This window comes from Mesoplodon densirostris, chromosome 19 (assembly GCF_025265405.1).
Source record: "Mesoplodon densirostris isolate mMesDen1 chromosome 19, mMesDen1 primary haplotype, whole genome shotgun sequence".
Lineage (NCBI taxonomy): Eukaryota > Metazoa > Chordata > Mammalia > Artiodactyla > Ziphiidae > Mesoplodon > Mesoplodon densirostris.
Window position 1 is genome coordinate 32364109 of NC_082679.1, and position 25072 is coordinate 32389180.

The following is a 25072-nucleotide window of genomic DNA, read 5'->3' on the forward strand; positions in this document are numbered from 1 at the left end:
AGAGCTGTGACTGTCCCTGAAGCCACAGACTCACAAGGGCCACAGAAGAGAGGGCAGCAGGTCAGACCACTTTGACCAGGACCACTTCGAGGTGGATGAGGGCAGCAGTCTCATTGTTTACCGCGAGGCCAACTGATTGGAGAGCTGGGCCTGGAAAACAGGTGTCCTGACCTATTTCATGTGCAATTCATTGACAATAAAATAAATATTAAGATCATAATAATTCATAAAAGCCTTTAGATACAAAAGGCTTTTAAGGGCCTCCCTGGTGGCGCAGTGGTTGAGAGTCCGCCTGCCGATGCAGGGGACACGGGTTCGTGCCCCGATCCCGGAGGATCCCACATGCCGCGGAGCGGCTGGGCCCGCGAGCCATGGCCGCGGGGCCTGTGTGTCCGGAGCCTGTGCTCCGCAACGGGAGAGGCCGCAGCAGTGAGAGGCCCGCGTACAGCAAAAAAAAAAAAAAAAAAAAAAAAAAAAAAAAAAAAAAAAAAGGCTTTTAAGGGCCAAGACTGGACCTAGGCCGCCTTCACTGGGGAGAGGGAGACGGGTGAGGGCAGGGGTACTGCTTCGGGAGTCTGGGGGCAGTTTCTACCCTCACTCTGCTTCCTACCAGCGTGGAGTCCTCAGCCAAGTCCTCTCACGTGCATGGATGATATCTCTTGGCCTTGCACCTGCCTCTGTTTTTAAACTGTAAACTGTAAGCTCCTTTGAGCTGAGACTCTGCTTTATTCACCTCCGTGAAACCCACATGTCAGCAGAGGGCACCCCATTTACAAGAGGGATATAACATAGACTCCAATCCTGCATTCACATTCTGGAGTCGGGGTGGGTGGGCAACCATGCCCTCCTGAGAATCCTGCAAATTCCTAGGTGCCCGTGCTTTTACTTCTGGTCCTGACTCCTTGCTCCTCCACCTCTGCTCTCACTCGCCTCTCTCCCCCGGGACTGTTTCTTTTCTTGGCCCTGTACTAGCCCTGAAGTGGACCCTAACTCTTTCCCCACATCCCCCCAAATGCCACTCACACAAGTCATTCCTTTGCATGGCCGACTTTGCTGGCTGGCATTTTGAGGAGGAGGAAGGGTACATTACAGAAACTGACAAGTTAAGGGCTTCCCTGGTGGCGCAGTGGTTGAGAGTCCGCCTGCCGATGCAGGGGACACGGGTTCGTGCCCTGGTCCGGGAAGCTCCCACATGCCGCGGAGTGGCTGGGCCCGTGAGCCATGGCCGCTGAGCCTGCGCGTCCCGGAGCCTGTGCTCCGCAACGGGAGAGACCACAACAGTGAGAGGCCCGCTTACCGCAAAAAAAAAAAAAAAAAAAGAAAGAAACTGACAATATTAGTCATCCTTATCTGGAAAAACCCCTTAGCCATGGCCCCTGTAGAAGTTTTTCACTCTATCTGGGCTTCTGCCACATCAGCCCCACTTTTTCTCCAGCTCACCCTTAATCCCTTCTAAATCCTTATGCAGAGTGATTGAATTTATCACCATCTTCTGTGCATGTGTGCCAAGGTCCCACCTTTGCACACAAACTACCCCAGCAAGATATTTTTCTAAACAAAATTTTCTCTTTAAAGTGGCCTTCGGACAAACTGTTAAATAACTTTTTTTTCTTAACTCTTTTACTTGTATGCCAGTGTGTTCCCCTTTCTTTCTTTCTTTTTTTTTTTTTTTTTTTTTTTTTTTTGCGGTACACAGGCCTCTCACTGTTGTGGCCTCTCCCGTTGCGGAGCACAGGCTCCAGATGCGCAGGTCCAGCCGCCATGGCTCACGGGCCCAGCCGCTCCGCGGCATGTGGTATCTTCCCGGACCGGGGCATGAACCTGTGTCCCCTGCATCGGCAGGCGGACTCTCAACCACTGCGCCACCAGGGAAGCCCTGTTCCCCTTTCTAAGTCTGTCTGCCCTCATTTGTAAATGGGGGTCACCATCTCTACCTTTCCATCTCACAAACCATTAAAAAAAAATTAAAACAGAATAATAAACAAGGAAACAGAAGGGCCACAGGAATGTTCAAATCCTTGTTGCAATAAATATTCCAGGCTGATAAAAATGGCGCTGTAAAACTTTGCAAGACCTTTGGTCTCTTCAGTTCGAATCTCCAAGTAGGAAGTTTTGGACCTTGCTGACAAAATAACTCTTTGCTCTCCCACTGCTGAGATTTGCCGGATGCAGGAAGGATGGCACGGAAACTGTGAGGTTCCCTGTTAGAGGAGAGATGCCTGCCTCCTTTTCACTTGGTCCCTCTGCGGGGTGGAGTCTGTTTTATTCCTTTTTTTTTTTTTTTGGTACCATATGCAAATCTTTCTCTCGGCTTCCTTCACAGCTTGATAACTGATTGGTTCTCACTTTCATCATCAAGAGCAAGGCATATATATGTATTTTTTTTATTTATGCACGATTCTGTGTCTAAGTTCTCGGGCACTGAGAGAAAACAATATAGTTCTCCTGCAGGAGGTAGACTGTAAAATATATTAGTTTGGGGAGAAGGAATGAGAAATGATAAAATATTCAGAAAGCGGTCTGTTCTTGAGGGATGTTATTCCACACAGCCAGGGAGCAGATTAATGACATTGTTTGCAAGGAAGGGAGAACAGCCCCATAAAATATGTATTAGCGGGGTTGGTGGTACCATGGGCGGAAATGCTCAGTGTTGGCCGTGAGGGCCTCAGCCTCAGAATCTGGTACCCACTTTTGATCTCTTTCACCAGAGCTCCCAACAGCTGGCTCTGGGTCCCTGGAGGTCAAAAGCGCCGATGAGGGGTGTGCTGGCCATATGCAGCCAGGTGTAGGGCATTGAATGGGTTCTTTGGTAGGAGTACTGAGTGGAGAGTTGGGAGGCCTGGCCTGCCTCTAACCTGCTGTGTGGCCTTAGACAAATTCCTTAACCTCTCTGGGTCTTTGTTTCCTCTATTATAAAATGAAGACAAGATGATTCCTAACAGGACTTGGATAAGTGGCAGGGAGTGGGGAGGGGAGTCACTGGAAATGAAGCAAGCTGGGAAAAGTTGTATTTGGGAGGCCCCATCATCTGGGACTGTACTGAATACAGATGGAAGAAATTCTCTGTTAAGCCAGTTGAGGGTCACAGTAGGTCTTAAGGAGCACGCTTGAGTAACAAGTGATGGTCCCCAAATTGCTTTCTAAGGTGGACAGTTCTGTTGACTTTAAGGTTTTGTTTGGCTGAACAAAGGTGCAAGTTTGGGGCCAGAGCTGAATTGCTTGAAGGAATGGCCGAGGAGAGAGAGGCTGAGGTTGGCTGACACAGGGTGCTGATTCTCTGCTAAGCAAAAGCGGATAGATGTTCACATTCTCTTGGCCTGCCTGAGGGGCCCGCGTGTCTTGGTCTGATCCTCGTCCCTTAGGTTACTTCTACATTACGCAGTGCTGGATTCTTTGTCCCATCCCTACCTACCCCTAATCCAAGCCCTTCCCCAAGCCCAACTCTGCAGAATTTAGCTTTTATTCCAGAGGGCGACCTCAGATTTCACGTATTAATAGTAAAAAGTTTGTACACACGTCCCATGTACTGGGGACGCTGGCAGCAGTTAAAGAGCTGGATGAGCCTGTAGGGAGAACAAAAGCCTGTCCTTATCCCCACAGGTGTGACAGATATGGCTGGTGCTCAGCTCTGAATCCCCCTACGCTGCACATGTTCAGGATGACCCTGTAGCATCACCTGTGGCTCTTTCTGGATGCTTCCTCTGGCTGCTGGGACTTACCTCATGAAAGTGTGGGAGAGGGACTTCCCTGGTGGCACAGCGGTTAAGACTCCGAGCTCCCAATGCAGCGGACCTGGGTTCGATCCCTGGTTAGGGAACCAGATCCCACATGCATGCCACAACTAAGAGCTCACATGCCATAACTAAGGAGCCCATGAGCCGTAACTAAGGAGACTGCCTGCAGCAACTAAGACCTGGAGCAACCAAATAAATAAATAATAAATAAATTAAAAAAAAAAGAAAAAAAGAAAGTGGGGTGGAATCAACATCCTTGGGATCAGATTTCAGCCAATGACTGACAGTTTCTCACCCCTCTGGTGGGACGCCTGGGGTGATCTTTCTGCAGTCCCCAGTGGAGAGTGAGTCCCGTCAGGCACAGGTGTGATCATTATGCCCCCGATTGGTTTCCTCCCCCTCTCTGCTTCCCATCCCCCGACCCTCACTGGTGCTTCCTGGCATCACATGCCAGATGAACTCCATGTTTCAAATCCTGGTCTCAGGGTCTGCTTCTGGGAAGCCCTGATGAAGACAATAGATGTAACAGAATGAAAAAAGAAAATCACAGGATGGGGAATTTAATCCACATGAGCCATTCACTCATGGTCCCAAGGCAAGTGAGCTCTGTCATATTGCTTAGTCCTGGGACACTGGGGAATCCAGGCAACCACTCCTGGGCATATAGTTTTTTTGTTTTTTTTTAAATAAAAAATGTGATTTCCCCTCTTGATAAACTACTTGCAATTTTTCCACTGTAAAACAAAACTGTGACTTGGGCTTCACAGTTTACTAGCTGATTCCATGTGCCTTTGACAGTTTTTGATCTGTTTTTGACTTCATAGTATCTATATCAGGAAGGGGAAGTGTTCCCCTGAAGCTTTACTTGCTCATGGTCCCCCTGCCCCAGCCCATATCAAGCTTTCCCAAGAGGGAACCCCTGAGCAGCTCCTGTGTTGCCACCCACCCCAAGCCCAGAGGAGGGCTAGCCCCATCCAGGGAGAATGACCGTCTCAGGCTGGGCCAGTTCAACGTGACTGAGAATCAGGGGTGATGAAAGCTCCAGAGACACCTTGTAGGGTTGCCCTGAGAAGTCTTTCCCAGGTGAGACTCTTGGCAGACCTAAGACTTTGCATGTAAAGTGTGTGCTGGCTCACACTTGAGTGTTTGGAGAATCTTGTGGGAGAGAGGTGGGATGAGACTCAAGATGCTCCAGGGGTCCAGAGTGGGAGGAGAGGAGAAGGCTATGGACATGGTTGACCCCTGGGCCTCTAGAAGCTGCTGGATAGATGACAGGTTCCAGGCTGGAGAGACCAGGCAGGTGCCCCCCAGATGTACTAAGTCATGGTGACTTTCTCTGGGAGAGTTGGAAACGGGTAGCTCTGAGCAGATGGGTAGGCAGGGGGCTGGGAAGGCCCCAGGGTCCCCTCTGACATTGTGACTGTCTACCGAGTGCCTGGCCAGTGCTTGTCAGGTGTACCTGGGTGCACTGCCTATTTAAAATGGGGCAGGGATGATGTGGGCAGGTGCCAATCCAAGAGCTGTGGTAGAAGGGAGAGCTTGTTTTTTTTTTGAAGTGGAACCCCCTGAGAGTTTGTACAGACATCCCATCATCCCAGAGAGGGCGGGCTCTCTTGGGTTCATTGTAAAGTGTCTGCTGCATCAATAAAGCTCTTGGCTTATTAGTATTAAAAAAAAGTCTCAGGATCCCCTCCTCTGATCATACATCTGCGGCCACATTGGGCTCCTGTGATGAGGGATGAGGTTGGTAGGTTGTCACCTGCTGGATACGTGCCAGCAATTTCTACTGTAGTTATGACAGAATCACATGATACCTGTGTCAGCTTGGTTGCCAAAAGTTCATCTGGAAGATGATCCCAGGAGACATCAGCAAAGGGACAGGATAGTGAGATGAGAAAGGGAAGGCAGTCACAGAGGGCACGTTCTCGAGCTTGTTACCATTGAGGACAACTGGGGCATACCCTGCCGGGGAGCCCTGGGAGCCAGTGTAGAACATGCACCTATGAGTTACCCCGCCTCCAAATTACCCCACCTCCATGCGCAGGAGGGAGCTGGGGTATTGATACACCAACTCCCTTCTGACAGAGCTCAAGAGCTTGCTCCTGGGTGGTGGTAATTTTCCAGCACTGCTGTCCTGTGGGTGGAGTGGACGTGTGGGACTCTGTCCATCAGAGAAAGAGATGTGGGTGCTGGCAGTTGGAAAGACCCAGAGTGATGGGCTGGGTGGCAACAACATCTTCTACACTCCTGCCCCAAACCTCTCCACTGTTCCGCACAACTTAGCCCTGAACTTCGAGACCCTGGCCACCTGGTATTTCCCACTTTGCCAGCCTACCTCTCACCCCACAAACCCTCCTCAGAGGGGGGCCCTGGGATTTGCGCCCTCACATATCACTTTCCCTCTCTGGAATGCCCAGCCTTATTCTATCCATCCTCCTGAGTCCTCTTCCTGCACGGATCAGCTCCTCATCCTTCAGTGAGCACCCCTGTCTCTAGCTTCCCAAAGGCTTCTGGGAGCTTGGCCATCTGTCGTGCTCACTTTGTCCTAACCAGAGTTGGGTCTGGTTGGTGTTCTCTTTCCCAGCAAAGTATAGCTTGCTTCCCCTAAGTGATAGCGTGCTTGAGTCTTACACAGCTCTGAGTCTCAGTGCCCAAACAGCATCCGACACAGTACGCGCTCAGTAAAAGCCTGCTGTTAGTGTTAAGGGTCTGAGGATGGTGGTGGTGAAAGTGGTGAGGTCTCCGATGAGAGGGCCTGGGGCTCGCTCTGCAGCCAACTTGCTCTGTTTCTTCTGACAGGTCACTTAATCTCTCAATCTGTTTTCCTTGAAACAGAGACTTGCTAGTTGTTCTAAATGGTTCCCGCTTACCTCCTGGGAACTCAGCTCGCCCACACTTCCCTGCCTCCCGGGTGGTTAGGGCCACCTGTGGGACTGAGTTCCAGCAAGGGCCTGTGGGCGGAGGTGATGCCCCTACTGCAAGCTTCTCCCTAAGCCCTCCCAGACATGATCCTTCCTTGTCTTTCTCCATCTGCCACTAAAGACTGGAGGAACCACTACCCGTGGTGGCTGGCCCCCGTCACCACGGAAGGAGAGCTGCACAGGGGGACCCCACCCACAGACGGCCCCATGGGCTACCCTGTGAGTAGGAAATACACTTTTTCTGTGGTAAGCCACTGACTTTTTTTTTGTTGCTGTTGAGCCTTCTTTTAATTTGTTCATTTTAAAAAATTTTTGGCTGTGTTGGGTCTTCGTTTCTGTGCAAGGGCTTTCTCTAGTTGTGGCAAGTGGGGGCCACTCTTCATCATAGTGCATGGGCCTCTCACTGTCGTGGCCTCTCTTGTTGCGGAGCACAGGCTCCAGACGCGCAGGCTCAGTAGTTGTGGCTCACGGGCCTAGTTGCTCCGCGGCATGTGGGATCTTCCCAGACCAGGGCTCGAACCCGTGTCCCCTGCATTAGCAGGCAGATTCTCAAGCACTGCGCCACCAGGGAAGCCCAAGCCACTGACATTTTAGGATGGTTAGAGCAGTTTGTCCCCCTGGAATAATGTAGAAGTATTTAAAATGAGAATAAATATCAATATCGATGGGCTGTTGCCTACATTAACGATACAACCTGTTTCAAAGATGCTATACAAGTGTACTAGGGCTGCCTTACAAAGGACCACAGACCGGGTGCTTAAGCAACAGAACTTTATTCTCTCACAGTTCTGGAGGCTGGAAGTCTGAGATCAGCAGGGTTGGTTTCTTCTGAGGCCTCTCTCCTTGGCTTACAGATGGCTGCTTTCTCCCTGCATCTTCACATGGCTTCCCTCTGCACATGTTTGTGTCCAAATATCCCTCTTATACGAACACTGTCCTACGGATTAGGGCCCACCCTAATGACCTCATTTTTACTTAATCACCTCTCCGAAGGCCCTGTCTCCGAATTCAGTCACATTCTGAGGTCCTGGGGGTTCAGGCTTCAGCATATGAATGTGGGGGACACAATTCAGCCTAAAGCAGATGCTCAGTGAAAACTCCTTCCCTTCCACTCCAGGAAACTCTAAGATACCCCAGTAATTAAGAATGATGTTCGCAGCACATCCAACTTGCTCTGAAATGTGGTGTCCAGGATTGTCACATAGGCCCTTAATTCAAAGTCTAATCCTCATTGGAACTGCTTAGAAGACTCTGTGACTCTAGAAGATGAAGTTCAGCAAGTGTGAGGGCTGTGCCGGAAGGATGGGGCCAAGCTGGGCTTGGGGGAGGGGCAGCAAGACGGACCACATGGCAGACTTGGCTGTGATCCCATCGCTCTGGGGGACCCTGGAACAGTCACGGAGCCTCTCTGGGTCTCGGTGACTTTGTCGGTGACACTCCTACTTCTCCGTCCCTGCTCTTTCTCTTTCTTCTGCCTCCAACGTGTCCTTCAGCAGGGCTTTACGAGAGCAAGTCAGCGTAATGACATCAACCGCAAACGATTCCTTGAGCTCTTACTAAGTGTCAGACACTCCACAGAGCACTCCTGGTGAGTTATGCCCCTGCCCCCCCTCTAAGTGGGCTCTCTTTTTATCTCCATTTAAGAGCAGCCCGGATTGGTTACAGAAGTCACTCAAGAAACACAAGGGAGAGGCAAGGCTGGTGGGTTGGATCGTTTGTTTGGTAAAAGATGCAGATGTTGCTTCCTCAACAAGGCAGTCAGGAACTGGCCATACCAACCGTGCCGGACCCTGACATTTTAATCCACGGTTTGGGCTAGAGCCTGCCTTCCTTCTGCCTTCAGGACAAGAAAGCCCCCTCCAGCCCCCTTCAGGGCTCATCCTGAAGTCTGGCCACCCTCCCTGTCGCTGTGCCGGCGGCGGGGAGCTTTCATTCAAGTGGAATTTAGCCGAGGACTTTTGTAGCACTTCATTTGCATGTATGCCAACAAGCTGAAATGTGCAGCAACCTTGGAACACTTTCAAAGGCAGGAATAATTCCTCTGAAATAGGTCTTCCAAAAGCTTTATCTTGTCCTTTCTTTTTTTTTGTTAATCTTGGAGCCCCTTAGCATGTCAAAGCACTTTTTCTAATGTCACATCTCCTAGACATTAGCATGAAAGGGCTTTAAGAGATGATTTGAGAGAGAATAAATGTTGAATGAGCATTTATTATAGAGTCGTTTATGCTACATTTGCATTTTGACTCTATTTCTGCCATGGGGGCTGGAGAAGCAAGCTGATTTGAAAGTCAATGGCGTCTAAACAGAAGACACAGCAACTCTATTTACACTCAGCTGTTTCCTCGACATGTGAATTTATAGAAAGAGAAGATTTCATTAGGCTGATGTGTCTTGGGGAATGAGATTAAGCAGAGTTGTGTGTCTTAACACTGAGATGGAATTCCCATCCAGAACTGACCCCCTAGTCAGGAGGCCATGGAGCAAAAGTAAGGGAAGCTCATTCTAAGTTTCAGTTTCTTTCTGTGCACCTATTAAATTAATTAGCTGTGTCCTGTCTCCTCCAGGAAGCTGGCCTGGCCCAAATGGCATAAGTGCAGTGGTTAGAGCTCAGCCAGTGAGCAAGACTGCCTGGGTGCGACCTGACCCAGGCAGAGTCATTTTTAATGTCCATTTTCTCATTTGGGACATGGCCACAGTACCTGTCCACATCTCCTAGGGTTGATAGGAGGGTGAAATGGTAAATAGATGGTGTCTAATATAGTGTCAGGCACACCGGAAGTGCTCAATAAACATTAGCTGGTTTTAATATTTTTACTGATTTTTTTGGCCTGCAGAACTTGGTAAGAGTGCCAGAGACATAACCCTGGTTGGTGCCAAGTATGGACTTTCCCATCTCTGCGTCTATGGGTTCCAACCACAGGCAAGTGGATGTGAGTGGGTTCTGGGCATCTTAGGGATTGCTTCAGGCCGTGTGTGTGTGTGTGTGTGTGTGTGTGCACGTGCGCGCGCGTGTGTGCAGAGGAAAAGAGGGAGAGAGGTATCAGCTCAATACACCTAAGGCTCCCGAAACTTGGGTTTGTAGCCCCGGATCTTTCCAGCTCCGGAGAAACCTCTGTCACTCCAATCCCCTGCAAGTTCCTCTCTGTGTTTGTCGTCACAGCAGACTGTAAGCTCCTTGAGGGCAGGGACTGCTTCTGATTCATCTTCACTAAAATCTGGCCCTCAGTTTGTGCTCAGTACCTTCATGTTCAATCAAGTCTGTGGCAGTTTTTTGAGCCTGGTTTTTAAAAGCCACCTCACCTGTGTTCCAAGGCCCAGTCTGTGCCGGCTCAGAGGGGCTGTGCTGGGTGCAGCCAGGGCTGGGGACCTGGAGCCCCGTCCCCTGGGCAGGCCCTCTACTGCCCTTGCCCCACCTTTCTGGAGCACAGGAGCAAGTCTCCCACCAAAACTAGATCATCGCCCTCCTTTCACAGGTTGGGGGAGCTGAGCATCAGAGGGGACTTCCCTTGCCCCTTGGTCATGCAGCACGTCAATGGGCTGAGTTAGGCCTAGCGTCCAGGCCGAGTGAGCCCAGCCCAGCCCCCTTGGCAGCCTGCAGGCCTCCTCTCATCCCTGCCCCATCTCTCCTGTAGGGCTGGGTTCTTTCTGGAATAGTCCCTAAAGACAACCCCAAGGCCCCGTATCGCCCCCTCCCTGCCTCCTTTTACCCGCGATCCTGTGTCCCAGTCTCCGGGTCCTGCCCTCCATCCAGCAGCCCCTCTAACTGCTCCCCTTGTTCCACAGAGCTTATACTCAGGCCTCAAATAGACCTCGCACTCCCTTGTCCAGTTTTCTTGATTTTTACAAAACAATGACAACTACAGCTCTCTTCGAGCACCTACTGTGTGCTGGGTGCTGCTCGAGACCCTTTCCCTGCAAGGTGGACAGCACTGCCCCCGTCTTGCAGGTAAAAGCTCAAGGTCACACAGCTCAGCAACAGAGCCGGGATTTGAACCCAGGTTCTGGCTGACTCTAGGGACCCCATCGTTGTCCTGTGGCCAGGCTGCCTCCACACAAGCACCTCTTACCTTTCCTGTGGGCCCTGGAAACTTCTGAGGATGGAGTCTGCCCTGCTTGCTCCCCTCCCCTCGGCCTTCCCAGCTCAGGGCTGAGGACATCAGTAAGTCCCTGAATCCAGACTCATTGTGATTATTTCACCCTCCCCCTCATCTCCCCAAGGACCTGATCCCAGCCACCGCTCCAAGACACTGCACACAGTGTGTCTACGAAGAGAACCACAGGACCACAGGACAAACGTTCAATGCCCCACTGAGTCTGGCAGAGGTGGGTTCAAACCCCAACTCTGCCACGAACCAGCTGTGTGACTCTGGGCAAGTTGCTTAACCTCTCTGAGCCTCTGTTTCCTTCTCCCTCAAATGAGGATAGTAATAGACAAGTTGCTTCCCATCTCAGGGCCTCACTTTCCTCTTCTATAATACTGAGGTTGGATAATCCATTTCTAAATTCCCATTCAGCTCAGCAGGCCTCAGACCCCCTGGTGCCGGGAGTGGCATTTGTCCCTCTCCCTCCCTCGCAGAGGGGAAAACAGTCCCACCCAGGTTCCCACCCCACAAGAAAGCTCCAGCAGTCCTAAGGCAGATCCGCAGCATGGGGTGAATCGCCCCTGTTCTGTAGAAAAAGTAAGAGGGAAAGGTTGCCAATCAGGGGCTACCTCAAAATATAATCATAAGTTTGGGCTCAGGAGGAGAGAGAGGAAGAGAGAGAGAGACAGACAGAGGGACAGAGCCGGGGGCGGGGAGGGAGCCTTCTTCAAGGCCAGTTCCCCTCCCGAGCTGGAAACCTGTGTGTGAGGATGAAGGGAACAGCACAGAGGCAAAGGCTGGCCTTCTGATGGAGCATGTGGTGCCCACTTTGAACAGTGGCCTTTGTGCCTGCCTATTCAGGGCGGCCTCAGGACAATGGGGGGCAGACACGCAGGCGAAGACAATGACAGGGACATCGCTGCCGCTTTGCATTCCCTTTGAAGTGGCTCTGCCCTGGCCCCCCGCCGGCTCCAAAAAGAATGCTTTTGTTGCCGGCTCCAAAGATGCTGTAAGATGCTGTGGAAAAAGTAACCGGAGGGGATCTGCTCGATTAAAAAAAAATTAAAGATAAGAAACAAATCAAGCCGGCCACGTGGGGGCTGGCGGTAGCTTTGAACCCTGAGAAGAGAAGGGACATCTCGGTCCAACCTTTTATCTCCCTAGGGGAAGTGACTGGCTTCTGAGGGGCCCTCTCAATGGGAGCAGAGACTTGGTGGGTGGGAGCCGGGGGGCCAGGGTAGGAGTTCCTAGCCTGCTGGGATCTCCTAGAAGGGTCTCCAAAGCCGGAGCTGGGACTCTGAAAGCCAAAGTTCACTCTAGTGCTGGTGCTTGGGCAGAAAAATGCTGGAGGCAGAACCAAAATAATAACACGGTTTACTGAGTTAGAGTGTGCCAGGCATGGGGTAAGCGCTTGCTTTACTGCCTGTGTGATTACCTTAAAAATGCTTTGCTATTAATCATGTGGAATGTGCACACAAACTGACTACGTCGTAGAGGTGGAGGTTAACACCAGAACTACCTCAATCAGGAATCCACACTGTAGGGTTCAAGGCTGCAGGGAGCAGGCTGAGCCGGTCTAGCACTCAGAGAGTTCCAGGAGGTGCCGTTCATACTGCGGTTTTGTCACGTTACTTCCTGGAGTTGTGCAGTGTACAACCTGTGCATTTGCACATGGTGCCCCTGCCAGGGGTGGTTAAGTAATATATGAAGGGTCCTCATCAGGAATCCACACCTTCAAATACCGTTATCAAAATCAACATCAAGATTATGTTAATTAGGGCTTCCCTGGTGGCGCAGTGGTTGAGAGTCCGCCTGCCGATGCAGGGGACGCGGGTTCGTGTCCGGGTCCAGGAAGATCCCACATGCCGCAGAGCGGCTGGGCCCATGAGCCATGGCCGCTGAGCCTGCGCGTCCGGAGCCTGTGCTCCACAACGGGAGAGGCCACAACAGTGAGAGGCCAGCGTACCACACACACACACACACACACACACACACACACACACACACTCACACACACAAAGAACGTGTTAATTAGCCTGAGGATTGTTGGAAGTAGCTTTCTTTTTAAATACTGGTGACATAAATGGACTTCAAGATAGGGGGTTGGTGGGTAAGGTTGTACAGGCCTCACTGCCGGTGAAAAATGAGATGTAAGGACCTGGGAAGCCCAGCAGTCTAATACCAGCTTGGCAGTGTGTCTGGCTCATTGTAAGTGCCCCACATTTGGTATAATTATCCCCATTCTATTGCCGAGGAAGCTGAGGCTCGGAGAGGTAAAACAACTTGCCCAAGCACACACTACTGGTAAATGGGGTGTCAGATTTTGTGACACTCTCGGGCTCTCAAACCCTGGCCTACCCTGACTTTGAGAGGGAGCCTTTTTCAATTGGGCAGTAGCTTGGTCAAATCATGACTTTATGTGGCCTTCAGGCCACATGTGCCAAGGCTCCCAGCTCAACAGCACTAGGTACCCGGACCATGAGCCACACGTCCTTCAGAACTTTTGGATCTTCCCTGAGCATCTGGGGAACTCTTCATGCCTGCCATGCCCTGAGGTTGCCCCCAGAGGCTTTTTCGCAGGAAGTATTCAAAGGGGCAGGGCCAAAGATGGTCTTGGATTGGACAACCCCCGGGTCCCTTTTTATCATTTCTGAGCACCTCACCCCACTTATGTGTGCCGTCAAGGGCCAGCACCTGGGGCTCTTCTTTGGAGGACTCCTAGGGGCTTGCAGCTCATTTTGTCCACACCGTGGAGAGTCTAAAGAGCCTGGGAATTAACACGCCCCACCAGTAGTGGTGTATGAGAGCTCCCTTGCCCCGGCTGGGGCAATTCCAAGGTGGAATACACCCTCCAGATCCCCCTGCGATCCCCCTGAGATCAGGTTGAAGCTGCCCTCTGCGGGGCTTTGCCTGAGATCACAACATGCTTAGTCCCGTCCTTCCCCACCCTGCTCCCCGCTATTCCCTCGCCAGTCCCCCGGGAGCACTTCCTGAGCACATCACGCGTGCCTGAGTCCTTACCTCGGGGTCTGCTCCTGCGGCTGCGGACCTAAGACGGCTGCACCCACAGAAAGCCCACGTGGCAGGAGAAGGCCTGGCGTGAATCTCTGCTCCACCTTGCATGGGCACCAACTCACCCTGGGGAGTGAGAATGCAGCGTGCACTTGGAGAGAGTGGTGGGAAGGCACGCGCTCTGCTTCAGGGGCCCACCAGGTGGACTAGCTGCCTCGACTGCCTTCCCTGATGCCCTCGCTGATGTTCTCAGGGGGACCCCTCCATCTCCTCCAGTGAGTCAGTGGCTGAGTCAGGACTTGAACCCAGGTCTTTTGTCACAAGTCTATGGCTTAAAAACAAACATCACTCCCCTTCCCCCCCAACAGCCACACGCATTTATTGTCTGCAGGCCCTGTGCTTGGGACTTCTCCAAGTGCCTCATCTTCCAAGTTCCTTCTCAATGCCCCACAGGTGATCAATGGACGGAAAGAGACACAGAGGCCACATCAGGGACAGAGACCGTGAGCTCTGCAGGAAGCAGAGGATAGAGAGGAAGGGAGAGGGGACCTGAGAGCCTGCGAAGGCCATGACCCCAGGGGTCTAGTGCTTTTCCTGTCTGTCTGTCTGGCTGGCAGCCAGTGTCTCTGGGTAACGGTAACCAGCCCCTTTCACTAGGCAACCCTGGTGGCTCTGGCCTGCTGGACTCCTGGACAGGCATCTCAGCCTCTATCCCAGAGGCTGCCTCTTTATGTCTCTCCTGGGTTCCAAGGAGTCCTCAGTGGTTCTCAAAGCCAAAGAACTGTTTATCCTCAGCTCCTGGGCTCCCAGCAGCCCACAGGTTGGCATGGGAAGGCAGCCTGTGTCTCCTTACCCCTCCTGTGGGTGAAGCTCCTGCTTGCACCCCTGGGGACTATAGCCCAGTACTCAAGTGGCCTACTCAGCCCAAGCTCCCTACCAGCCGGAGCAAGAGCCTGAGAGGGACCCTAGTCTGCCTGATCCAGGGTGTGCTAAGTAACGTGCCAGGCACTGCAGGGGGAGGAAAGAGAGACCCAGGGCTAGCTCCCTGCACTCTGGAGCACGGGGCCCAGGATACAGGCCTGGCAGGCCCCAGTGGTCAGTAGGCTGAGTTAGACTGGCAGGGACTCAACACAGGGAGAGGAAGCCTGTTCTCAGGAGGTCAGGAAGGCTTCCTGGAGGAGGTGTGTGAACCAAGCTTTGATTCCTAGAGCCAGAGGGCTGTAGAGAGGACCAGGAAACCATTGCTGCCTTTTACCAGGCTCTTGCCCCACCCAGCCTGGCCTTGTGTTTGACCCACCTATTTCCCACAACCCTGCAAGGGGGCATCCTGTCCTTTCTTGATTCTAAATGAGAAAACTGAGGCACAGAGAGGTTATAGAGCCACACAGCCTGGTTGGGCCCAGGTGGGAGCTGTCAGTCCGTAGGGGGCACACAGACCCTACAAAGGAATAAATCACTGTCATTCAAGGCCAAATGTTCTCTAGCAGGAGGGGGCCACTGTTTGGACTTAGGATGGGGACTACCAGAGGGTAGGCTTCACAACGGAGGAAACTTTATTTATGGTTGTGTTGGGTCTTTGCTGCTGCGTGCAGGCTTTCTCTAGTTGCGGCGAGCAAGGGCTACTCTTTGTTGCGGTGCGTGGGCTTCTCATTGCGGTGGCTTCTCTTGTTGTGGAGCACGGGCTGGAGGATGCATGGGCTTCAGTAGTTGTGGCTCCCGGGCTCTAGAAGCACAGGCTCAGTAGTTGTGGCGCACGGGCTTGGTTGTTCTGTGGCATGTGGGATCTTCCCAGACGAGGGTTCGAACCCGTGTCCCCTGCATTGGCAGGTGGATTCTTCACCACTGTGCCACCAGGGAAGTCCAGGAGGAAACTTTTAAACTGGGCTCTTGCAGGATGAATAGGAATTTGTTTAGGGCAGAGGAGAGCATTCTAGGCAGAGAGAACAAGTGCTGAAGCATGGAGGTGGGAGAGACAGCAAGGAGGAGCTTTTGAGTAGTTTGAAGGTGGCTGGGCAGAGATGAAGTTGGGGACAGCATGTAGCACATAATAGACCCTCAAAAATGTATTGGATGAATGAGAGGATTGTATCCCCAAGGTCTGTTATTATATGGAGGTTCAACAAATATTTGTGAAATGAATGAATGAAGGAAACAACTGTATTTCCCTCATCCAGCACGGTCAGTGCCTGGCACCTACCTGGCACTCAGTACATATCTGTTGACTTAACGAATGAATTAATGAAGTGGTGATGTAATGGAATTAGCTGGGGGAGAGGACTGCCGTGGCCTCCCAATTCGGACAGCCAGTGACTGTGCCATTCAATCCCCGCCGCCCCTGCCCCCATCGGTGCGCGCTCTAACGCGGAGCAGATGGCGGGGGCGGCGCGGGCCGGCGGGGCAGGGCTCTGCGCCCAGGCGGCGGCAGCCGGGCCTGATTAGGGCCCCCTCCCGCTGGCGGCCGCTGGCGCTTTGAAGTGAGCCGCGGACGGGCCGCTCCGGCCGCCTGGCCGTCCCTGCCGCCAGGCCGTCGGTCCGGGGCTGGCGGCGGGGCTGGCGGCGCGTGTTTATCCAGGTGCGGGCTGGGGGCTGGGCGCGGGGATCCTCTTTCCTCCAGGCCCATCTGGGACTTCAAAGCGCAGCGCAGGGCTCAAAGGCGGCCTCCGGGTGGGGGTGGGGCGGGTGAGGTGGGGTGGGGTGGGGGTGGGGGGCCAGAGCGGGCCGCGGGCTTCCTGCGCTCAGCTGGGCTCCAGGCCAGCTGGGGTCCCAGCACCAATGTCCCCCACCGCCACCCCTGGAGAGCGCTTTATCGAGCGCCTACTGTGTGCCAGGCGCTGTGCTCCCCGGCTGTGCGTGTTGGATATCCTGACCATTCACTACATCTGCAGAGACAGGCCATGCTATGATCCCCATTTTACAGGTGAGAAAACTGATGCTCAGGAAGGTCAAGGACTTGCCCGGCACCTCTATGGCCACCTGACATCCACCAGGGCCTCTCTGCATCCCTGCCTTTAGGAGCAGCCCCCTTCCAGTTCTGTCTTGAGGCTTGGCCCTCCCGGGTGTAGGCACAATGGTTAGTTGATTATAAAAGCAGTGGCTGGAATGTCTTGAGCCCCTGCCATGTGCCAGGTGTGTGCCAGGCCTGGGCTACTGCTCCATCTGCTCACACCACCCTGTGAGGTGGGCATGGCCACAGTTGTCCTAATTTCAGAGAAGTCAAGAAACTTGCCCAAAGCCACACAGCTAATAAATGCCAGAGCCCAGATTTGGACTTAGGGCCAGTTCTCCAGAATTCTCCCTCTGCCCATCAGATTCTCCCATACTTCCTCCAAAGAGCCCTCCCAGGTAGACCCAGCTCAGGGCTGTTTCAGTCAGCAGAACAGCTAATAGAATTTAGTTATCTACACCCACCATACATCTCATCTTGCTACTCAGGCACCAGCAGCACTGACATCACCGGGCATCTTGTTAGAAATGCAGAATCTCAGGCCCGCCCCAGAAAATACAGAATGAAATTTGTATTTTAAAAGATTCCCAGTGGGGACATCCCTGTCGGCGCAGTGGTCAAGAATCCGCCTGCCAATGCAGGGGACAGGGGTTTGAGCCCTGGTCCGGAAGATCCCACATGCTGCAACTAAGCACGTGAACCACAACTACTGAGCCTGCGCTTTACAGCCCGTGAGCCACAACTCCTGAGCCCACGTGCCACAACTACTGAAGCCTGTACACCCCAGAGCCGGTGCTCTGCAACAAGAGAAGCCACCGCAGTGAGAAGCCTGTGCACTGCAACGAAGAAGCCTCTGCTCGCCACAACTAGAGAAAGTCCGCCTGCAGCAATGAAAACCCAACGCAGCCAACAATAAATAAAATTACACACACACACAAAAGATTCCCAGTGAATTGGACATGCATTAAAGTTTGAGGGGCACTGGACTAAAGGGCGTTGTGGCTAGAAGTCTGTTATTGTCACTGTGTGGGAACTTGTCTTGGGGAAGTTGTTCCTCCCTCATCACACTGGGAGTTTCTCAAGGCAAGAGCTGAGCCTTCTCCATTAGACCAGAAGTGATTCCGGGGCAGTGGCCTTGCTTCCCTCAACAGACTGGGATCTCTCCAAGCACAGGTGTAGGGACTCCCCGACCAAACTGGGAACTTAGCAGAAGCCGGACCAGGAGCTTGCCTGAAGCTTGTGGTACCTCCCCCATCTGACTGGGAGTCTCTGGGATCCCTTGTGAAACTTGGCTCTTTGCCGGTTTGGGAGCCACCTGCAAGGGGAGGTGTCTGATGTTCATGCCTTTCCAGAGGATGGAGAAGCCCGGGGTGGAAGTATGCCTTGGCCCCAGGAGCCTCATGACCCCCTTCCTGGCCCAGGGTGTGCCTGTCTGAGCGTCCTGGAGGGGTGCGGTAGGGGAGAGGACAGATTCCAGCCACGGAGGGACCATGTGTGTTGCTGACACCAGGCCTCTCTGGGCAAACATTTGTCCTTTTGTGTCACCAAGGGACCGTTCAGGCAGCAGGAAGCCCAGGCAGGCACAGGAGTGAGCCTGCTGGCAGCAGGAGGGTATTTTTAGAGCTTTGACGGGCAGCCCTTTATTAAGCTGCTGCTGCCTCTGTCCTGGCCCCCAGCCCCTTCTGGCCTGGGCAAAAAAGAAAGCGCATTATCATTTTGTTGAGAAGAGGGTCCTGGCAGCCCTTCCTTGGTCTCTTGCCCACTGGACAGGTTATTTCTCGCGGTGTCTGGGGTCCAGGCACCCCTGCTGGCACTTCCAGCATGCCCTGCAGCCTGACCCTTCACACATCTGGCAGTGATAAATGGCTTCAGCGTCGCTGCCATCACCTTGCACCCTCTGATCCCGCTCACTTTGTTCTCTCTTTAAAGCCAGTGGGCGGGTGGGGAGGGGGGGACTCTCTCTCTTCTTCCCCTTCTCCATCAGCCGTCTCCTGGATACTTGCAGGCCTGTGCTCTGATACCACTTGAAAGGGACCGCGACACTCAGTTATCTGGTCTGGGAAGTCCGGCCATGAGCTGTCTGTGCTGACTGGTGGAGTTTGCGGGGTGGGAGAGTACACCTGTGTGTGGATGTATATGTGTGCATGAGTTCCATGTGCGTGCCTGTGTTGGCTCCTGTGTGTGTGTGTGTGTGTGTGTGTGTAGATCTGGGGACGTGTTAATGTGTGCCTTTTAATTATTATAGCTTTATAATTCATTTTGATTTCCAGTAGGGCAAGACTGCCTCATTCCCACCGCACCCACAAACATCCTCTGTTCTTTTAAAACTTTCTTGATGACCCAGTAGTTCCACTCTTAGGAATATGCTCAACAAGTTTGTGCATAAATGTGGATCAAAAGACAAGTAGCAGAATGCTATTTGCAGTATCTCCAAGCTGGAAACTACCCAAATGTTTGTGAACAGTAGAATAGCTAAATAGATGGTGAGTTAGTTGTACATTGGGATATTACACAGAAATGAGAATAAATGATTGACAACTCAGGCAACAACATGGATGAATTGCATAATCATGATGTTGAGTGAAAGCGGCCAGATATAAAAGAGTACATAAGGTATGATCCCAGGTGAAGGAACTTCAAAACCAGGCAAAGCTAGTTGATTAAGATAGAGGCCTTAAAGGTGGTAGTGACTGCAGGGGAGTACAAGGAGGTCTTCCGGGGCAATATTCTGTTTCTTGATCTAAGTCTTGGTGAAATGGTGTGTTTCACTTTGTAAAACTTCATTGAGCTGTACACTTCTAATTTGTGCACTTTTCTGAGTGTATGCTGCTCTTGTATTATAGTCCTTCCTCCACAGGATTTTTAGAATCAGCTTATCGAGTTCCATGAAAAATGCTGTTGGGGTCTTGTTTGGAATTGCATTATGTTATGGATTAATTTGGGAAGATTTGACCTCTTTACAACATTGGTTCTTTTCCTCCATGAACATGGTATATCTCCACTTAAGATCAACACTTATGGGGTGTGGGGGTGGGATGAATTGGGAGATTGGGATTGACATATATACACTAATATGTATTAAATAGATAACTAATGAGAACCTGCTGTATAGAACAGTGAACTCTACTTAGTGCTCTGTGGTGACCTAAATGTAAGGAAATCCAAAAAAGAGGGGACATATGTAGACATATAGCTGATTCACGTAGAAACTAACACAACATTGTAGAACAACTATACCCCAATAAAAATTAAAAAAAAAATCTTATTCTACAAAAAAAAAAAAAAATCAACCTTTACATCTCCTCAGTAGTAAAGTTTTATGGTTTTCTCCAGAGTCCTGTGAAGTTCTGATTGGGTTTGTTCCAAGGTGCCTTGTGTGTTGTTGTTATTGTGAAGGGGATTTTTGAATTTTATGTTTTCAAATCTTTTTTTAAAAATTGTGGTAAAATATACATAACATAAAATGTACCATCTTAACCTTTTAAAAATATATAGTTCAGTATTAAGTACATTCACATTGCCGTGCAACAATCACCATCGTCCATCTCCAGAACATTTTCATCTTCCCAAACTGAAACTCCGTATTCACTAAACACTATCCTCTTTCCCCTCCCTCCCAGCCTCTGGAAACCACCATTCTACTTATTGTCTCTATGAATGTAACTATTATATGTACCTCACAGACAATATTCATCCTGAAATCGACTGGCTTATTTCACTTAGTATAAAGGCTTCAAGGTTCATCCATGTTATAGGGTGTGTCAAAATCTCCTTCCTTTCTAAGGCTAATTCTACTGGATGTACATATCATGTTTTGTTTATCCATTCATTCATCTATGGACATTTGGGTTGTTTCTACCTTTTAGCTATTGTGAATTATGCTGCTATGAACATTGGTGTACAAATATGTTTGAATCCCTGCTTTCATTTCTTTTGGGTATATGTCCAGAGGTGGAATTGCTGGATCATATGGTAATTCTGGGTTTAAGTGTTTGAGAAACTGCCCTGCTGTCTTCCACAGTGGCTGCACCATTTTCCTTCAAATTAATTTTGAAGCTGTTGGGGTTTTGAAAATTGATCTTGCAGTTGTGTGCACATTCCTGAGTATATACATACATAGGGTGTGTGTGTGTGTGTGTGTGTAGTGGTCACACTAACAAGAGCATGGCCTTTAGATAACTTAGAATGCTTCTGACTGCACAGCACAGAAACCCCACATCCAAGTGGCTTAAAGAGCCAAGAGTTTTATTATTTCACCCCCGCCCCCCCGGGGAGTCTAGAGGTAAGGTGGGCTTTGGTCATGATAATCAGCAGCTCGATGATATCATTCTCTCTTTCTACCATTGCCACTCGCAAAGCCAGATGATTGTAAAGTGACTGCTTGTGACAAGAGCAGCCGCAGGCTTCTTTGGCCACATCCAGCAGGACAGAGAAGGCTCATCCCTAACCACGGACTATGGCTTTCTTCCTCTGCAAGCAAATGACTCCAGTAGTCCAAAGACAGGCCTCTGAAGGGTTGTGGGTACGGGCCATCAAAAGCAAAGCACGCAGAAGCCAGAAGTTGGGAACCGCTGCACAGAAAGTGGAAGGCCACCGAGGGGGTCTAGCAGAGACCAGTGCTGTCCATTACAAGAGCATCGATTAACTCAGAGCCTACTCTGTCTGCAAGCTCAGGCTGGCTGCCCTCACATGCGTGAGGAACAGCCACAGCTCCTGGGTCCCTTCCAAATGTGACAATATGTGGTCCATAAAGGAGACTCTCTTCCTGTACATATTTCATCAGTGAGGAAACTTTTCATAAAAGCACCAGCCCATTTTCCCTCAGTCCTCATTGGCCAGAATTGCATCCCATGTGGATCCTGAGAAGGATGGGGGATGGGCTCACCATGGCTGGTTAGACTGATCTAACCCATCTGGGGAGAACACCATTCCTGGGCTCGTGGTGACCTGGAGGAGGGTGGACACCTGTTGAGATGGAAGTGGGAAGGAAGGAGCTGAGACTCTGAGTCTTTCCTTCCAATCGCTCTGCCCTGACCTCCAACGCCCACAATTGCTCTTTGGGGGAGAGAGTGTGCAGGGGTTTGCACGTGTGTGGGTGGGGTCATGGAGTCAGGGAAGACTTCCTGCAGGAAGTGGAACTCAGCCCACAATTGCTCTTTGGGGGAGAGAGTGTGCAGGGGTTTGCACGTGTGTGGGTGGGGTCATGGAGTCAGGGAAGACTTCCTGCAGGAAGTGGAACTCAGCCGTGTGGGAGGGAGAGAAGGAGCATGTCCCTGGACTTGGGGGAAACGTGGGCAGAAGGGTGTAATCAGAATGAGCAGAGGCATTCCCATTTCCAGCAGAGAAAATGCTGGTTGTGCCAGTTTTGTCTTTCATCTGTACACTTCTTGAATAGAGGAGCAGGCCTTTAAAAGCAGCTCAAGTCTGAATCCAGTGATTCTTTCATTCATTCGACAGTTACATTTTGAGCACCTACTCAAGCACAGGGGATATAGCAGCAAATTAGGCAAAGCCAGTGCCCTCATGGCCCTCCACTCAAGAGGAAAGGGTCACCTGCTCAACCTTCTGTCGTGGCATGTGTTGCCGTCTGCCCAGCTTAGATGGTCAGGTGGTGTCTGTGTCCCACACTGTTTGTGGTCCTCAAGGGCGGGACCTCATCTGGGTGATTCTGGACCCCAGCAATCAATGCCAAATTCACAACGTTTCACAGTGGACCTGGCTCTCTGAGGTTCCCTCCACAGCCCAGAACCTCCCATTCAGGACACAGAGTTTTCAAGGTGTCTCTTTGACAGGCAGTAGGACACAGAGTAAACAAGATAGACATGTTATATTGAGTGCTAGCTCAATATAACATGTTCATAAACAGCTAGCCCTTAATCTTGCTTGATTGTAAGTAGATGAAAAAAACTTCAGGGAGCGTAGTGGTTGCTGTGGTATGCAACCCAGGCTGCCCCCATAGGACGCTGGCTCATTCCCTCCGCTGTGGAATGCTGGTGGTTGATGGCTCAGGTGAGTCCTTCACCTTGGCAGGAGGAGCACTCTTGTCTATGCTTATGCCACCTCTCTAGATGAATGTGGTCCATATTTGATGAGTGGCCTGGGTGCAGGACAAAGGCTAGACCCTGCCTTAGTTTGGGGCAACTCTGAAGGGCCTTGAGGATTCCAAAGCCTTCTGCGGGGTTGCCAGAGGCCTCTGTTTGAGCTGGATCGCAGCCCACTTCTCCCTTTGCCCAACCCAGATTCCCTCACCCTTGGGGTAGGGACCCCAGGAGGACTCCTGGTGATCTCCCACGCATAAACCTTCATTTCTTCACCTGATTCCTGGGATGCAGCCTAAGAGAGGTTGTCTGTACTAAATTTAAATTAAAGAACTATTTTAGAATTTTCAAATTTCCCATTCTGCATGCACATATACACTCATGCACACACACACACATACATTTGGGGAGAGTTTAAAATATTGCCGAGGGAGGAAGAAGTATTGTTAATTTAGATGACAAAGGATCAAACTAGGTATCTTCAGTTAGTTTATTTCTTTCCTGATGTTATATAGATAAAGGCACAGCTCCCACTTAAAAACACTGCAGTTTTATAATACATGGCACTTATGGAGCATTTGCTAAGCACTTTACATATATTTCCCATCTTGTCCTCACCATAATCATATGAGATTATAGGGCTATCATGGGCGTTCATCATACTGTTATCATTAGCATTTTAAGATGAGGGACGTGAGGCTCAGAGAGGTTAAGTAACTTATCTAAGATCACACAGATGTGTCAGGGTTTGATCAGGGAAACAGAACCTCTGTAAGTAGTACAGAAAACGGATTTATTACGGGCGTTATACTTTATGTGATTGTTCAGGCTGTTACCTCTGTGTCTGGAGTTGAGCCTAAAGTCAGTCTGACTGATGCCTGGGAAGGAAAGGTGGATGTGGATGAGAGCAAGGACAAATCAGAAGTAGCATCTGTCTCTTACCTTTTCCAACCTGGGTGCTGAGGGTGACCTGTAGGAGAAACTGGTGTGCTTCACCATGGAGCTGTACACACATCTGGCCCAGGACTGGAAGATGCCGAGGGAGATCTGGAAGGAGCTGGAGAAGCCAGGGGCTGCCCCTGCCAGTGAGGATGGCCAGCAGATTGCTGGCAGCATGGGCAAGCCACCGCAGGGCCTGGGACCCTGCATGACCTTCAGAGCATAAAAAATATGTTTGCTGCTTCATTTCCACCTTCCAGATCTCACACATAAAGTCTGTTTTGGCCAACACTACCTCAGAGCAACAAGGAAGTTCTGGGACAATGTGGTTCCAGCTTAGCTGAGTTGATGCAGTGTGAAGGGATTGCAGATACTAAGGGGTAAAGCCAGAATCCAGGTGTGTCTGTCTTCTACCAAAACCCACAGGGTACGATTTTCACTTTGTCAGAGTGTGTGGGAAAGGGGCCAATGGAGAGGTGAGGTCACACCCACAAATGTGACTTTGGGGCTTGTCAGTGGGTGGAGTGTCCTGGTGCAGCAGTAGGGAGTGGTGGAGACTGTGGCAAACTGAAGAACGCATGCCCTGTCTAAAGGGGGTGACCATTCTCCAGCTCCACCCAGTTGTAGCCATTCAGAAATGTGGGCACGATATGGCCAGATAACCTGATTTTTTTTTTAACTATAAGCTGGAGATAATAAATCTGAAATGTGTGTGTGTGTGTGTGTGTGAAATCTGCCAATTTAAATATGTTGGCAACCAGTTTGAATTTTTTAGACATCACTGTTTAAGCCAAACAAACTCTGATTAGGATTGGATTTGAACTCTGGGCACACAGTGGGACCTTTGTCCCTGGTGACTTCTAAGGCTTTTTCCCGTTCAGCATATTCTCCCTAACATGCTGGCTTAGCTGTTGAGCTGCGGACTGAAGGCGCCCCCGTTTTCTCATAAGACTGGGAGGCAGCCCCCACCCTCTGGCTGCAGCTCCCACACCAGGATGCTTACCTTCCTTTCTCCTTGTTTTTAGCCACATCTCAATGGGGGATGCGTCCTGAACAGACTCAGCCAGACAGAGAGGTTTAATCAGCTTTGCGGCGAGGACCAAGTTTTCTGCATCCACTCCTGGTGCTTCAGCCGCTTCTCCCCTGCATCCTCCAGCTACGTGTTTGCTTGTTTTCTCTTGCACCAAAGACAAGAGGTTTTATTCTCTAATATGAAAATATTTTTAGCTTACTTCTGCACATTCATAAATGCAAAAATATACTCATGGAAACTATGTTTGTTGATGCATTTTTCTACTTTATTGCTTGGCCTTCCTCACTTTCTTTTCTCCCTCTCCCTCCCAATTCATGCCTGCCAGCTAGAAGTATCCCTCCAGGTCTCTGTCCATTCTCATATAGCTAC